This window comes from Manduca sexta, chromosome 14 (genome assembly GCF_014839805.1).
Source record: "Manduca sexta isolate Smith_Timp_Sample1 chromosome 14, JHU_Msex_v1.0, whole genome shotgun sequence".
Classification (NCBI taxonomy): Eukaryota; Metazoa; Arthropoda; class Insecta; order Lepidoptera; family Sphingidae; genus Manduca; species Manduca sexta.
The window spans coordinates 6,922,592-6,941,465 of record NC_051128.1 but is presented as its reverse complement, the minus strand read 5'-3'; the positions used below and the strand labels follow the sequence as shown (position 1 = coordinate 6,941,465).

At 36.9% G+C, this 18,874-nt stretch overlaps 1 protein-coding gene across 5 annotated transcripts in view; it reads left to right on the top strand.

The window, feature by feature from the left end:
- The first annotated feature begins 1,039 nt into the window (after window positions 1-1,039).
- LOC115456149 (protein alan shepard) overlaps window positions 1,040-18,874 on the top strand; it is an 82,052-nt gene continuing 64,217 nt past the window's right edge. For 2 of the 5 annotated variants that reach the window (XM_037438631.1, XM_030185070.2), the window contains exon 1: window positions 1,152-1,463. The gene's annotated coding sequence lies outside the window, so the exon portion shown is untranslated. Of the gene's footprint in view, window positions 1,464-4,111; window positions 4,305-18,874 lie in introns of those variants that run through there. The other 3 variants (XM_030185071.2, XM_037438630.1, XM_030185069.2) reach the window with 3 other exon arrangements.

Genomic DNA, 18,874 nt, shown 5'->3' with positions numbered 1-18,874 from the left:
AAATCTGTGCGGGGCATGGGCGTGGGTGAACCGGTCTAGACAAGAGAGAACTTTAAGGATCTGACAAAACAAAAATAAAAGTTCGCCATATCAGAGCGACAGCGACCTGGGGACGCTATTTTAATGTCTGACTTTAGTCGCCGACTGATTGAGTCGGATTTGCGGTTGAACATTCGCTCTCTACAGTGCTAATAGTTGGGTTTAGTGCTAATAGTAATGTAAAAGTGACAAAAAAAATAATAATAAATGTAATATTACGTACATCATATTCACATTATTTATAGTGAATACCTATCTAAGTAATAATATAATAGAAATAATAAAGCCTCGAAAAGAAAATATCTAAGTAAATAATGAGGGAACCAACGACAACACCTAATAAACTACCGTTCGTAGTATGCAATTTCGTATTTGGTCGCAGAAATGCACCAGCTATTTTATCAGCACTATCAACCCTCAGCTAGATTAAAATAGTTGAACGGCTAATTGCACACGATTCCAGCAACTCTCTCTATTGATTAAAAAGCAATTTAAAATATATTTGCCAACGGCGAAATGAACTTTGTCGCAGTTTATTTTGAACTCCCGCGAGAAAACCTCTAATTTACCTCGAGTGGACACAATTGGAAGAAAACACAAGAGAGGGCGTCGCGCCGGATTAGATTAGTGCAGATAAGATTAGTGCCGTCGCAGGCGCGCTCTCCGCGGTCGCGCTGCACTCGCTGACCGGCGCACCGCGCGTCGGCTGCCATCAGCCCGGCTGCCACTACTGCATGCATGCCGCTGCCATGTGAGTCTGCTAATTGCAAACTCCACCCACACCGACCGACTGCACTCACGTCAGCCGCCGGCAATTGACCGTGTAGCGATCGAATTAATGCCCGAAAGTAAACCTTCGGCTTCGGTGGCCTCGTGAAAAACTATCGAACCTCTCGTAAACGTTACAGGAATGTACTTAGCCCTTCATGAATATTTATTAGGGAGAGGTGGCGAGCGCTTTGCGCGGGCTGGACTCGGGCGGGGCTGCACCCTAATGCAATGATTCATATTATTCGGTTTGCGGGCGAGTTGAACGTCTTCCATTATTGTCATTCATCGGAGGAAGTGGGCGGCGAGGGGCGGCGCGGGTGTCGGCGGCAGCCCCCCGCGCGGTTCTCAGTCGCTCGCCGACACTCTCGCCGCCAGCACGCGAGAGCCGCGATGCACGTCGCCTACGCTTGACGCATTCAGTCTCGGTCCGCGTGTGTATACCCTCTCCCGATCCGACACCAGTGGTGGACCGAGCCCGGAGCCGCGTACAGTGCAGTACCCGCAGCAAGTGCACCGTCGGACTAGCGGTCCGAGCGGAGCGTGTCCAGCCGCTGCGCCGCCGGTGTTCGCCAGCACCAGCACCGACCCGGCTGGCTCGGCCCGCTGCCGGCACGGCCCAGCTGACCGGCGCGTCTACTGCCTGCGAGCGCACGGTGAGTGCGTTCTGCGATCGATCAGCGACGATCGGTGACGCTGAGTGCATGCACGCGCTCCACATCACTTTACGAGTGTCTATTTCGAGTCGCTCCCGATGGATTGCGCGAACTCGTCACGCAGATCATCATCGGCACTGACGTTTGCCAAACGTCGATGGTTTCGCCAGTTTCGCGATGGAATTGCGTTGATATTTTAAGTGTCGCCGCATCGATAGCGAACTTGTTGATAAACAGTGTCCGCTTACCGCGAGGATGGCTATATGGTTCGTGGAAACGGTTAAATATTATGAGTTGTCAGTTGGCCAGTACGCCTTTCAGTGAACGTGGATTGCATATCGGAAGCTAATCAGCGGCGTAGTGTGTGAGGTTGGTGTTTCGGCCGGTACAAGGGCCGAGCGCCGACCGACGTCGGTGCATTGCGAGCGTTGCCCTGGCCAGCTGATTTCCCGTCGAATTGCTTTCTTGCGCAAAATATATACCACTAACGTGGCGCACGCCGCCGCCTGTCTGCTGCCGACATCGGTCACAGCAAACCTACTATTCTGCAACATGTCTCCACTCACGACTGCAAATTAACATTGCAAATGTTTTAAAATATAATTTTCAACAGTAAAAATTAATACAGTTTTGCAAATTAGAGCACGAGCAGAAATAAACAATTCTCTAGTAACAAAATCGGTTATCTCTTAAATCTCTTATCAATCTGCTCTAGTGAAGGCCGCGTAGATAAACGATAGCGGACACCTACCGCCGCAGTTAAAGCTTTCAAAATTTTGGTATTCTAATATTGGAAAAGCAACATATAACCTTAATTTCAATGTATTTCTATTGAATAATATTCTTATATAGTTTTATTTATGATTTTCATTATCCTTTTACCAGCTGGCAGCTATGTCGGTGAAAGGATTTTTATTACAAAACAAGTATTATTATTTCTATCACGATGTGGATGTTCCGTTTTAATAGTTATTTGTAAATATTAGATATTATTGTCTATTTAATTTATATAACGAGCTTAATTTTTCTTAAAAAATGCTATAATGATATTGTTTATGATTCAGCAATTAATATGCAACATTATTGACAAAACAAAGACACAAAGTATACGTGACGTTTACAATGTGGTAGACATCTAAATTTTCGGCTTAAATGATGTGACCAAAGAACAAATTCTATTATGAAAAGTATTACCAATACAATTTGCACAAATCTTATCTAGGTGAAAGGAAAAAGTGAATAGATAAGTATTGTCTAGATAGCTATTAACAAGTCAGTCCATTCTTAAATAATAATTGGCTCTAAAGTTTGTACTGCACGATAAATATATTAAAAAATACTAAGTATAACATTATAATTATCTGAAATTGTTAATTCATTCATGTTTATTAAAAATTAGTGACATGAAACACGACCCCCGGGTCAGAGATAAATAATGTTATATAAGAATAAAATCATTTAAATCAAACTATAGTTAATGTATTCATAATATACCTATTTCATAATCATATTGCTTGTTGTTAATCTCAGCTAGTAAAGTGATAACGATGACGAATAAATATCCTGTTAGAATATACCATAAAATAAACTGAATTATCGCACACATAATATTGTCAATAATAACTAGCGGACAGTTAGTTTATGGTTTAATAACTATGTCTAAAAATAAATAATGCGTCATATAATATCCGATTTATGATTGACGCATTCCTTGAATCCAATTTATAGCGTTTTTCATTCGAAACGGCGATAATTGTAAAGCAATGAAGCACTTTTATTTATGTAACTAAAGCCGATAACATGCCAAACGCGTCTGTAGATAATAAAAGTACATGCGACTGCCGACAGCGACAGCTCTCGTTTGTTTGAGCAGATAACAATTTTAAAATATAACCAAATCGCCTGCTAATGGGTCACTCCATTGTCAGCAGGTTATTCAACATCGAAGAATGCGTTCGGCACATTAAGGGTAAATAGACTCCCATATCTTCAGTACAAAAGAGTATTGACACAAGGAGATAAGGGAATCGGAGTGTACACTAAATGTAGGCAGATATCTGCGCGGCTGGTTTACACTCATTGTTCCGTTATCATGTACGGTTAACGCATTATATGTATGTCCGATAAGTAAATAAATGGCCTCTCTCTAGTGTGGTGAGATATGGCGCTGTCATTGGCGCTCGTGCCGTGCGCCGACTCTACTCTTTAGACGTCCGTGACACGGCGGGCGACCGCGACACTTCCACTATACTTTTTGTACTCAACATAAAGAACACTTTGTACATAAAGCCAAACCCCGTCGAGTTTATATTTAAACTCCATAGAAAACCTTTTTTACTTAACTTTTTATAGTCTTGTGAAGTCTTGTGAAACCGACGCACTAATCCCTGCAACTCTTTATGTAGCGCCGTATTTTACTGTTGCCTATATAAAAACAAACATTTGAAAGTCGATGAAAATCATATGTAAACATTAATAGAAGTGTTCCGACGTGGTGTAGTAAGGATCGTGTCCAGTCTCATGGAAGTCAGATTGGACACGGATTTCACGTAGCCATCTGAAATAGACTCGCGACACCGGCGCATCGTGCACAGTAGAGGTGGCGCATTTTAGCAAATTCATTCGCAGTGCTATCGTGGCGGCGACGGAGCGGCGCTGGGTACATTGCGTTCGTTCACTTTGTGGCTATATTTAGTGGGTGCGGCGCGCCTGTGGCAGAGTGTGGCTCTGTGGCCGACGGCCGAGTGTGGCTGTGTGCGAGCGCGAGCGCGCGGGTGTGCGCACTGCGCGGTGAGATGGCGGTTGCACGCGGAATGCAGTCGGCCGAGCGCCTGACCTACCGTAAGTTTGTAACACTACTGTCACAGTTTCTGTGCACGCACAGCCTCCCGGCCCGCAGACTACACGCACGAGGCTCCTGACCATACCGATGCCCAGCAGCCTACTGCATCAGTCACTGCCTCTGTGCCCGATGCCCTGTGGCACCGTCTCGTCGACACGTACGTGGCCAACAATTAAGGTTCCCTCACTAACGGTGAGATTCGTAAACACCACTCGACACTAATTAAGACACGTCCTACTTGAGTATTCCGGAAATTGCTTTGTACGGTTTACTTATTCGAAAAGTGGTTTTTATTATTTGCGGTACCGGGCCTACGTGATCAGAATAGGAATTATTTTTAAGTACCTATCTACTGGTGCTCGCACCACTCAGTCTAACCGAGTACTGTATTTAAGATTGTAAAACAATGCACCATTATCATTTTATTCTCAAAATATCCATCGTGGCGAAACAAAATTTCAGTGTTCCTATTCTTGTCTAGAGTCAATAAAATAATTGAATCAGTAATTACTTGGAAGAAGCCGCCCACATCGCACGCCATTTCTCAATCGTGACTGAACGATCTCTACTAGTAACATACTCCACCACTGCGGTTGGTTATAAAGGCTAACAAAGCAGAAATATTTTACAAAAAATAAGGTCATCCATTGGCGAATCGGCTTCAATCTAGCATAAATACTTTGGAACTTGTAGCGTTATTACCATAATAATGTATGTGCGATATGATGTGGAGTACGGGTGGGTGTCGACTGTCGGTGACGGTCGGAGAGACGCAGAGCCGTAGCCCTGAATAAACGCTGACTTGTAACTGGTATACATTTTGTCTGGAGCTCGGGGTGCGACGGCCGCGGCGGCGCCGGCTAGGTCAGACGCCGCTATTAGATCCGCAGATTGATCGTAGCCACGTCGCGTTACATCTATATAACAAAAGAATACTCGCCTTTATAAGCCTAAACATTGTCTTCAATGCCGACGGATTATATAATAATCGGCTTCTCTGCGTCATTTGTTATAGTCTGGCGCGAACAAACATTTGAATACATGAAATCGAACAGCAAAAATAGGTTTACTGAGATGTGCCTTCAATGAATAATACGTTTCACGTGTTAAGAAGTTATCATTTATATTCTTGTGGGTCCTTTGACTAAACTGTAATAATGGATATTTAGTACATAAAGACGGGGTTACAAAGATTCGTAACATGTTAGCCAATCATATCATAGACTAAAAATAGTAGAGTCGCATTAAAGTCGACTACGCTCAGAAAATCATCGTTAACAAAACCAACTTTACTAATTTATTTTTTTCGGTTAGATAACCATTAACTCGAAAAATCATTTTTTCAATCTCGATTTCATTTCACAAAACTCGACTTCTCGCCCACGATTCCACCGGCATTGATGACTTACTGACCTACTGGTTTAGCCTCTGCTATAAAAATAACATGACGTAACCGCAGTTTTTATATAAGCTCGACTAGGTTTTGCATAGGGCTTCCTGTCGAGTAATTAGTATCTCATGTGTACTCCTCACAAAGACGTCTGTGAGTTTTTATAGAGCTATGAACTCTGGAATTTTAATACGTTTTTTATAAGTCTTTAGATAATGAAAATGGATAGTACCGAACTATTAGAAGAACGATTTTTTTTTGTACATTGTACCAATGTTCATAGTAAAGTAATCTTATACTAAGTACCGACTACAAAATCGTTTGCAATATACTGATCATAACATGATCGACTGTCCTACAAATAAATAATAAATGAACAAAGTACCTCAATGTGCAGCGATGTAATCCCCATATTTGTCGCCTGAAATTGCATAATTTAAAAGTTATTTAGATTTCGGTAAATTTTTCAATCAACCTTACAACAAAATTTCGTAATTAAAGCTGTTTATTAAGTCTATTGTTAGGCATTTGTATTGATCATAACAGTTAGAATCAGTGTTTCGTAAATTTCAACATAAACAGTGATTATTTTTTAGCAAAATTTTATAACTGCATAAATTCTTTCCATTTTAAAATACTCTAGATTCAAAAATTCATTTATGATTTTATTATACAACCTATATACAAAACGGCGTAGTACATTCATGGATATTAATCTTCCTAACTTCGCTTATGTAGTAAAGGGCATCATACATTAAAATACACTACGCATTGAGAACATCTTTTTTAGAGTCGATTAAAAAGTAAAGTCGAAAGTATTAAAATTTTTTATTAATATTTTTTTAAACTATATTTGTTATTTTAATTCACTTTTGTTACAAATTAACGAAGGAAGTAATTCTGCAAACAAATATCAGTTAAAAGTGTCTACAGAAGGAGCATCAAATATTTAGTTAAATATAATTACTTATATTGTTCAGTAGTCAGTAGAATATGCAATTATCATATCTCCTTGAACCACAGTCCTTAAATTCTAGAGACTTAATATACTAAAATTTGGAGTTCTAATACATTTTACACGCAATAAGAAAGAGAGTCTTTTACAAAAAATTAAGGAATCTTGACATCATGTCAACTGATGAAATTACAAATGAAAAAGATTTCAAATAATGCTGATAAGTAGTTTTACAATGAATTTCTTACATTCGCCTCTCAGAAAATGCTTTTACTGACACTTTCTTTGGGGCTTCATCTTACTTCTTACCAATATTCTCAATGCGAAAATTTGCAAAATATGTTTGAATATTTGTTAGTTAACTAGTTAGTTAACTAAACGCGGAAACACCTGAATGGATTTGAATTAAATTTGGCAAATAAATAGATAATGTCCGGGATTATCATATAGGCTATTCCTATTTCGAAAAAAAATGAGAAAAATGACCTTTAACGCAGATGAAGCCGCGATAAACGCTTAGTATCATGTAAATTTGGAATAAATGTTGCTTTAATACATACATATTAACTTTAAGACGTAAAATGCGCTAAAAAGAAACGTAAATTTGATACAGGGGCCTCAAATGGCCCGTGAATAGTTTCAGCCGCATGAACTTTGACGTCATTACGTGAACACACGTAATGTTTTATTACTCGTTATCGCAAATATTTGTTACAATTCGCGATAAAATAAGAGGTGCTTCGCGAACCATGCTGATAACAACTTTTATATTGGTTACTACCTCGTGTTTCTATATTGGTACAATTGTAATGTGTTATGTAAAACGCATTTGAATAACAATGTATGTGGGAATTTTATTTTATTCGTTACTCTTTGGCTTTACTTACTTAAAAGATGGCAAATCGAGTACATTATCGGTGTTTTAGCTTGCTAGCGCTACAGAACTACTATTGATAGCTCACCAGTAGTCCATATAATCTAATTTCTGCCGGCTTCCCTTTCGTAATTTATATAATATTTAATTATCATTAGAACGATTTGCAAACCTTATTTATGCATATTAGAACCTTTAGGTATGTTTTTACGGGTTTTTTTTTAGAACATTTCATTTCATTGCCTTCACCACTGTAACTCACATAATATATATAATATATATTAAAAAAACAATTATACAGATTATACACTCACACACAATCACAACTTTAAGCCCCGAAGTGGTAGACAGAGACACAACTGGGGCATCCACTTTTTATGTCTATAGTCCATCCCATGATGTGATAGGGAGCGAACCTATCGCTATATCCGGCACAAATGCCAGACAGCGGTAAACTGAGAAAAAAAAACAATATCACTTTGCCCCACCCGGGATCGAACCCAAGAACTCAGTGCTCCAGGCATGCCGTTATACAGATTATATTCGAATGAAACGTAATTTTAAAATGAAACACAAAAAATACTTTAAAATATTTTATCCAAAATATTATAAACTATAAACAGTTATCATAATTACACAGAAAATTAAAAGTATTGCGTTAAATACTGAATACATTTTGTTTGGACTACCAATGAAGCACTAATTACAAGGCATAAAATTTTCCATATAGTTACCAGCCGCTGTTATGCAAAATATTCCAATAACCATAAATAGATACGTACTACATCAAACGCACGTTGAGTATTGTTTTGGAATTACTAATATTTTTTTATAGTCAATTGTATTTTCAGTATAGTTCTTTTAGACAGCCAAAACGCGTAAGTTTCAAATTAATATATGCAAGTAAAAAAACTTATACTCATGTCGGTACACTGGTGTATATACCTCACCTTTTTAAAAATCGCATGTAAAATTTAGGACAGCGTCAAGTGAAGATTTTATCCTGTAAAATAAAAAGTTCCCCCGGGCTTAATATAATCAGCTGTGCTACGACGGAGTTAACAATTTTAACTATAAAGCACTTGCATTTAATATTTGCATGAAATTTTACAATATTAACTTAACACTTTTTTGCCCGACACAGACGAGGTAGTTAGTCACTTCATAAATTGATAAGTGTTGTCTAAAAATTCCTACAATAATTAGAATTAAATCTAATATATGTCGTTGTATATAATGACATATTATGTATCGGATGTGTTTTTTGTGTATCGGATCTCGCAGTTAACATCGGTGGAAAGTTGCGAATGAGATACTGGAATCCCCCGGTTCAGCGACTGCAGGGTCTTGGAAGAAAAAAGGGGATACCTGGGGAAAGGAAGTGTGGGGGAAGGCAAAGGAACCTTCTGGATGGGCAGAGAAGAGAAGGCCAGGTAATGTTCGCAAGCTCTAATAGACCTTAAAGTGTTTTGATAACTAAGAGGTATATATACTGAATTGTGTGCCTAGCCACGGCGAATGTCCCCCCGTGCATGGGCCTGCATTCGGTGTTAGACCGAGCACACAAGAAGGATCAACGTGACTATAGCAAATCATATTCCAACGAATATAATTATACATAAAGCTTAAGTTTTAAAATTTTATTATTATTGAAACCCTGGTATTTGTAAACATTTAGTAGCGATAGTGAAGGCAACGCTCTTATAAATCGTATTTGTATGAAGGTCAAATTCAATTGTTTATGTTTAATAAGAACGGCTTCAAATTATCCGCGCGACTGCAGCGCGGCAGCAGCGCTATAGTGCGCGACTAATTTGAAGGCGCCCTAAGATCTCTAAAATTATGACAAGATGACGTCAGATTTCATATCGCTTAAATAAATTTAATTAATAATTTAATAACTAAACTTCTTCTAATTGTGATATTACATTAAATTGATAACATTTTAAAGGCAAATTTTCGCGTAAATATCACAATATTATAATTGAATATGTAATAATTATATGTAACAGGAAATAAAATTTGTAATTGAATATGTAATAAATATATGTAACAGAAAATAAAATTTGTAAAGATTTAATTTAATGAAAACAATTAATACGAAAACATTTTAATCAAAGCATTAACATGATAGCTTCTACATACTTTATGAGCAATGAAATTCGACATAAATGTAATAGAATTTCGTGTTATACCCCAGTATTTAAATGACGAGTAACTTAATGTGTAACATCCCTTCCACAGTCGTTTAATGTGTAATACAGCTCTCGAGTAATTAGGGGTGAATGTTTGCCATTTAGAAGATGAGGTTATGCAATTTTTTATTCAGCTGCAATAAGACGAGCATGAAGCTCTCATGATGGTGGTAACACGACCTGACTGGCTCCAAACAGTAGAACGAACCGAACATTGAATTATACTACATGGCTTTACTTTGGCTCTCGTCACCTGGAGGCATTCATGCCTTTCCCCTAGGCGAAATTTGTTATACCTATAGAAAAAAACTTGAAACATATTTCTGCAACATCTTTACTTAGGTTGTTTAAAATTTTCATATGGATATTCTTTCGTTAATTGCGTTATGAAAATGCCACTAAAATTGTTAATACAATGCATTAAAGCAAGTACATTTTACATTATAACAATACAATTTAGCGATACAAAACTACTATCTGATAGCAATATCCTTATACTTCAATTCTTAATAACATTCGTATTATCTATCCTTATTAAAATATTGATATCAAGTCCGGAATCAAAAGATATCATAAATGTAAGATATCAATCGACTGTCTCTAACCAGACAAAGAGCATTATTTCTCGGCTTTGTCACAATTTAAGCAAATCTAGACAACTTTCATATGTTTTTTCACTCATACGAGCCATGTGCGTTGCATAAGTTACAGCAATTATGGATTAACACGCCATCTTTGATCACGACTCTGTGAACATTAACTCTCGCTCAGCACTTTTATTATGTTTAATGAGAGAAAACAGGGAGGCCTCACTTAATAGACACAGTAAGACTACTTATTTAGTGTACATGGGTTAATTAAACTCATTTTTGTTATAAGTTATATTGGCAAAATATACCTTTTCAAATTTATATAAAATCATCTTTCAAAGAAAACACACTAATTCTCCGAATTGAATCGATTCCGTGTAACCTTTTTAACGAAATCTAACCAATTTGTTTGAACATTTCGGTTGATAAATAAGTAATTTATAAAGTTCGTAACCTGTAATCCTCTTATTTTGATAAAGGTTGGACGCTTCCCTAGCCTGTAAAACAATGTTACGTTCTTTGAAACAACGTTAATGTCTAATAATATTTGTTAGGAACGTTACAGAGTATTAAACTCTTACTGAACGAGAAGTATGTACCATTTTGAAAGCGTTTCCTGTATCATTTCGTATTACTGACGACCCAAAAAAAATATTTTAATTATTTACATTTTCGAACTCATGTTGTAATTTATATAAAAATATTGGTTGACACCACGTTACAAGGCCAGGAAAATGTTGATCAAAACTAAGAATACCGGGACATTTATCCATTACTAGTTTTTGCTCGAAGCTGCGACCGCGTGAAATAGTTTTTCTGGGATAAAATCCCGCTTTATATTTTGCTACGATAAAAAGTAGCCCATAGCACTCAGGAGTAATGTAGTTACGCATTTGTGAATAATCAAAATCGGTTTAGTATTTGCTTAGATTAGCGCGTTCAAACAAGCAAACAAACAAACTCTTCATCATTATATATTATTATAGATTTAACCATGATTGCTCTGGTTGTGCGCGAAGTGTAAACGTTGCCCTCGTCACGCAGTCCGCGTGTGTCACTGATAACAGCCTGTTACTCTGTCACACAATGCCAACAGCCCACACATAACTCAAGTAGTTACCTCCGATAAGGGACAATCATAATGGCCATATGTTCCGCGGCCACCCTGGGATAGCTTGCAGGTTATTGACTAATATTGACTTAGATCAGGCGGGTGTATTGTCGACTGTTTTTTTTGCATATCATACGATAATCGATGATCGGAATGTGAAATATCGTATCTTTAAGTGCTTTCTTAAGTACTCGGTAGTGTTCATGTGATATGGTTGCTCTACTCAAAACAGCAGGCGCTTGCATACGAGTAATGGTAAGCCGCAGTGTCCAGTGTGGCTACGGCTTTACGCCAGTCTCTGCAGTTGCACGTATCTTTATCCTATAATGTGTCAGTGGTTTCCTTTATACGCTTCCAGTGGTGTGAAACTTCGTAACTTTAAATGAGATTCGCAAACAGAGATTGCACTAGCCTACTTTTTTGCAAGATACACCTATCACTCTATGCGCAAAAGTGTCTTATCTTAATGCAATATCAGCTCGTTGTATCACACAGTTAATAATTATTTCCTCATTATCATAATTGTCATTAACCTGTCTGTTCTCTGGGACATAAACTTTCCTTAAACAATGTCACTGACTCATCATCTGAGTGATGCCAGCTACGTTTCATAGAATTAATTATAGAATTCTACATTCTAACAGGATGGTTAGAAAATAATATCAAGTCATCCAGTATGTCAGCAACATATGTATTATTCCATGGTGCGGATTTCTTAGCAAATGGAGTGGAGAGGCCTATCATGTACTACGCAGGCCTAATACAGTTCCATGGAAATCCATGAACCACTATTCCACACTGAATTGCATTGAATACTTTTTTTAAGAATTTGGACTAAGAATATTGATTATAAACAGACGTTTCCTTAACCGTTAAGCAAGTGATAATAATTACACTTAAACCCAGGTAACTTTGAGAAGTCCAGAGGTGAATGGTCTCGAATGAAATCTCCAACCTGTATCTCGATAGTCCATTCACTCTTCGCCATTATAATAATAATATATATCTATAATTCAATTACAATACACACGTCATTGAGACCGGTTATGGAGGACTTATGCGTCATTTCTCTTGGAATAAAATTACATTCAATTATGACTACATGGAATAAGCGTGTACATGAAATCACCAGTTTATTGATCGCTTTCTTTAGTCTCGAGTTAGTACAAAGCGATTTCGTTGTATAAAGCATTGCATGTGACTTTCATTTCATTCGTGAGCGTAATCAAAGAAAACTTATTTGTATGCGTGGATTTTTAGTACATTTATATATAATAAGAAAAATATTTAATATTTGAGTTGCACAGCGATTACGTAATGCGTATACTTAGATTATGTAGCTCTTAAGTAGTCGTCATAACAGTTAAGATTATCGTACAATCACATTCCAATGCGTTAGTAACATAAGTGCATTGCGTCATACGGTTATTGTAAAATAAATGGAAAATGAAAGAATTATTGATTAAGTGATTAAATACGAGGAAATATTTATTTCCAAGTCACGGGTATTGGCTTTAATACGTGGCAAATGGCGATATGAAGTGAATATTTACCTTTTTAAAACAGATAAGGCAAAAAAATAGATGGAACACTTGACAATAAGTAAAGCTAAGATTAGACTAGCAGAAATTCTAGATGCGTTTACACTGGCGACAATATTTCAATAATTCAACATACATGTAATTAGCTCCAAGACCTGCAAAATGTACAAAAAACAATTTACGTGATTGTATAGACTTTAGATATCGTTAAAGAAAAAAAATGTACTTTGTTGATATTAAATAATGAAGGATTAGGGGGTGTGATTGAATTTATTAGGGTACACACAATTTTAATAACCGTACGACGGTACGAAATGCAATGGTAAATCGATAATTCACTTTCGTTGACACGAGTCCAGTCGAAGCAGCTCATTCGAGCTGCGAACTGTTGTCTAAAACTTAGATGTACCTTTCCCGAAGATTTTAGAACCATATTATCATATTTTACCAAATCTACAACAAATGTTACTATAAGTAACAGAATATTCTGTAATCAATATTTGGCAGAATTATTAACATAATATTTGGAAATTTAAATATTAAGACGTATACTTTAAATAACATTGATGCTCACTAGAATCTAGCGAGTTTTACAAATATTTTTGTGGACTAATCAGTAATCAGCATATGTCAATAAATTATAATCTAATTCTTTTAGATTATACTTGTCACTGATATTTATTGTACTTTTATTTATATGGTTACTACCAAAGTATCAAGGCTTAATAGTTGTCAAGAGAGTTATCGACAATGCAATTATGAATGACAGCCTCCAAAGCTTTTAATTTCTTTTCATCAAAGTCAAGATAGGCTTGCGGAATGGCCTTCTGGGCCAAGTCCTCAATAATTGGAGCCATTAGCTGAGGGCAGCAGGTACCGCGACGTCAATTTATTTAGAAGCTTTATATTAAAGTGATTGAACTTCACCGAGAATCGGTGTGGCGTAAGATTTTATTTATGATATAGTTTAGTAAGTTGGAGTTTATTGGATTATGATCGGTTTGGTAGTCGCCTAACGTTAAACATTTCAGACTACATTATTTAACACCAATTTAATACATCGTAGGTATATCGAAAGGTAATCATTACAAGACGCAACGTTGTTTATTAAACTTGTTATAAGAGACACAAGCTAGTGACAACGATAACTTCAAATTGCATCTGGAACAACTCAGTGCACTGTAGTAAAAGTTTTATCTATCCAAGTAGACCAAAACAAAAATACGCTTCAATTATAAATAACGAACAAAAATACAAAATAAATTCAGGTAAAGTTGCGCGAATGTTTTATTTGTACGTACGTAAACCCAGAGGTGGTTTACTATTTACGTTTTACAAACCTTTGTACCACACGACACCTAACCCCGTCCAAATTTCCAACAACCAAATTGTTACTCAACTTTCCAACAATCGGCTCTCGATTTTCGCCAAACTCCGTGACATTTTAAAAGATTTTCAATTCTGGCGCAATTCTAGTTTCATACTTTGTTAGAGGATTTTGAGTGTTTTTGAAAGATATTTTTTACTTTGCACTGGTGAATTCATATTAATGTTTTATTTTTTGTTTCAGGTACGTACAGTTTAACGAGTTTTGAAATGAAATAAAAAAACTTGTAAGTACATAATACAAAAAAAATCTCTGTACATTTAAAACTGTTTAACTCCTTCAAGCAATCATAGTATTCAACCTTTATTATACCTAGATGGCTAAATCTCTGCTATCACGGTACCAGAAGTGATGTATCCTTAGATTGTTAAAATTGAACTATCAGTAAATCTAAACGTTATTCATAAAAATATTCTATTAATCTGAGGCCATTATAACCGTATAATATAAAATGTCCCTTGCTATTACCATTCGGAGCTACACATTAATGCTGTCAAGGCACAATACGGGGCCGACGTGGACCTTCCATTAAATCAGAAAGTTCATAACCTTTATCGGACCCGCATTATCCGCCTAGGAACCAATCACGTACCGACTTACCGACCGATGTACAACTAAACGAATTTCTGCATTCATGCCACTCTTGACATAATGCTGGGGCACTGTAGCCAGTGTAACTACTGGACATAATAAGACTTAACATCTCATGTCTCAGGATGGCGAGCGCAATGGAATATCAAACAATACTTTGTAATTCAAGATGTTGGATGGTGTTTCTACTGTTTAAGGGCGGTCATATTGTTTACCATCAGCTCGTCTCGTCAGTCAAAGCAATTAAAAAAGGACTTGGTTAACATAGTTACTTATAGGTGGTAAGTAGGTTTCTCTTATGTGTGAACCCGATTGGGTAGATATTAAAAATACATGTTTTAAATTGAAGAGCGCAATGCAATATCAAGCAGTAGGTACTTTTTTATTCAAAGTTTGAGTAGTGTTGCTACTGTTAAATGGCCTGCTCGGTTCGAATTATTTATAAAAAAAAATACAGGCATGGTGACGCAGTCAAAGACGCTATTGGTCAGGTTTTCCCATATTTTTCCGGGAATAGTTAAGGTAGAATTTTTATGATTGAGCTCTGTATTTGACTCCGAAATTTCCTTGATTATTACCAACATATTAAATTATATAAATTCACTATAGCCTATTTGTGGACGAAATAATATGTACATGTTATGAAAATGAGATCTAATTTTTTGAGCAGAAGAATGTCAAAGAAACGAATAAGTGAGCCGTTGATCTGGCGCATCCCGTCGCTGGCAAATTAGTCAATTCTTGATCTAGACAAAACTATATACCTAAGTTCTACAATTTACATTATTGGCATATTTATCATATTTTCATTTATGCAAGTGGTTTTTCCATTTATCTATACTGCAATATATGGCTACTTTGGCTTCTGCCTACTGTACTTCAAAACTTCTTTACACTCACGTATATTTATGTATAGCAAATATTTCACCGATAAAATATCTAAAGATATGTTATCGACAAAGAATTTTACTTCTAAAAACTCCATTGATGTATACGATATTCGTTTGACCGCAACGTTGGAGTCGCTTCGTTTTATATCGCAAATATTTGTCGAGTAACTGATCATCGACATTGTAGAAGGTCATGCGAAATATCGAACATTCTACATGTGATACTTTCATATCTAAACACACAGTACGCTCGACGATAGAATATTATTCGTGTTTGCGAATCGGGAAAAAAACATTGCGGTTGCCAATGCAATCGGATTCAATTTGTACACAAAGCAACTAGCTGTGTCCGGGCCTACGTTGTGAACAGAATGATTCATACGTTTTATTTATAAAAATCATCTACTGTTTGTTGTAATATGTTTGTCCTTTATTTCCCCATCCTGCAAAAATTGTGCCACGTCACCATGCATGTTCCATGTTCCAAGCTTGTTATTAACATTTGGACTCTATATTACAAGAATGAGTCAGACTAAAAGTCCTTTATTTATGTAGATTGTACACTCATAAATACTCATACATACGTAGCACGCACTAAACTGTAACAAAAGAAACTCCTAGAATGTCAGAATTTCTTTTTACACAACGAAACAAAACTTCTTCAAATAAAATAAAAAAAGTATTTGGAGCTATATTTACAAACCGAATTAGAAGTTTGTGCGGTTATATTGTTTTTGCGAATAATTGTATCTTATTTCTGGTTGAGTAATTTTATTCTTAATGTAAAAGTAACGTTTTCCATTTATATATTGTTTTCCTCAGCGCTTTTTGTTACCAAAAATAAAATATGATCCCCAAAGACTTATAGAAGGCTTTCTCAGTAATAGGACTAATATAATAAATAATATAATTACAGCCAAAGTATTTATGGTTTTTAGAAATACTAAAACCACGGCTTAGATTTCCATATAAACTAGCGTGACTCGTGACGTATGTTCATTGTACGCTTCGGACAAACATGAAACGAATGCAAATACGTCAAACTGAACGTTTGAATCGAGGTGGTCATTTGTTCCCCCCATGTTTCACTTTGTAAGCCGCATTTCATATCATTTGAATAGGAACGCACGTCATAACAATATTATAATATGAATAAAACCGTAACGAGGTGCGGATAATGCACAACAAACATCATAATTAATTATGTTTTATTTAATTGCAATTTTAATCACCCATAAAGGCATCATCCGCGAATTATTTACTGTTCTCGAATCACGAACATGGAACACGAAACGATCCGTGATCCGCTTGTATAGCGACGTGTGTCGGTGAGTCGGTGTGTCGTGCGTCCGCGAAAGCTAGCACGTCGGTGCATGCCGATTTAAAACAACGGAATATTTGAGTCGAAACCGTAGTGGTTTACTCGGATTCCATGCATTCACGCTGGTCAATGAAATTGTTGCGTTTTTATACGTATTTAATGAGAAACCGACAATCGTACGTTTGTTCGCGTATTACTCTTTATCGTTTACCTTTGTGCTGTTGCAGTTGAGGTATTAGCTGACTGTTTAAAAGCGTTTCCTACTTTTACAGAATGACGCTTTAATTGCGGGTTTATCGTGTACAATAGCTGAGTTAACATTACGGAATTAATGGAATCATTCATGCTTCGCTTAGATCCGTTACGCTGAAACTATTATAGATTCAATCGTATTTTCACCTTTTTATCAAATTTCTATTAAACTAGGGATTAACATCGGTAATTATGGGTCATTTTGTGAGTTACGTCAAGAGTGTTTCAAGGTTATTTGATCGCTTGTATTGTTTAGCGGCTGCAATGTATACTGAGAGGTTCTGGTTTCTATTTTGAATCCCGTTTTAGAGATAATGACTAATATGACGTTAGACTCGACTATAAGCAGATTGTGGATACGTCTTTCATAAACCACATCCCATTATATAAAATGACTCCAAAATGCTGTTAGCATAGCCTTAACTGCGATGTGGCATTTCCTATTACCTATGCGGCGGGCGGAATGCGAGTGGCCCGGCTCGCGAGTCGCAGCCAGCCGGCACGACGGTGAATCATATCAGTCGAGCGGTGCTGAGGTCACGTGGTTGGACGATGCCGTCATTTGAATTACGTCCTTACGTTACTATTAAGGATTCATTTGAATGCTTAAATTCCAGAACAACCGGATTATCGATATTATGCATAGCCAGAAGTTTCACTTTCGCTTGTAGATTCGGTACCAAAAAACATGTAATTTCAACATACAATTTTGAAATAAAACACAATGTAATTAACGTAACAGTAATTGTAAATCATAATTTTGATCTACATTCATGTAATTCCACTCTAATGGTTCAATGTTTCGGGCAATTTAAGTGTAAACGCGTGGAATGGATGGTATGTTGCCGCAGAGAATACGCTGGTCAATTCAAAAGGCATCCATTATGGAACGCTATAACTTTCAAATCATTTATTTAATTCTCCTCTTTATGATGTGATGTATAGAGATGTTAATCGCGCGACAGCTGGCCCTACATTGAGGTCGATATATATCGGGGGCGTTTATTGGCGAGAATTGGGCGCATCCCGGTTGTTCGACGAAATCGCTATCCGTCCTACGCGCTGTTATTATCTGATGGGACTTGGTTCGGACAAGCCAGGGTTCGATGTGACGTAAAGGTTACGACAGATAGCATTTTCGCCGTCATCATAACATACGTCGTGAGTCATCCGGATCCTCTTTGGAGAGGTACTATTTTACGTTTTCAAATCTAGTTCTATAAGAGTATGAATCGAGTTATTAATTATACTTACTTCTCAAAGATATAAAACTAAGTGCATGGTAACTAATCAACTGTATAATTTTAATGTTTTATTTTACGTAGAGTAGGAAAGAGACGGATATCTGATGGCTTCCCCGCTACACCAAGCTTGACATTTTGAAAGCAGGCACATTTATTCAAAACTTTAAATGTGCTGTTTACAGATTTAGTTCTATCTAAGTATAATTGCAACTTCACTTTTTGTCTAAC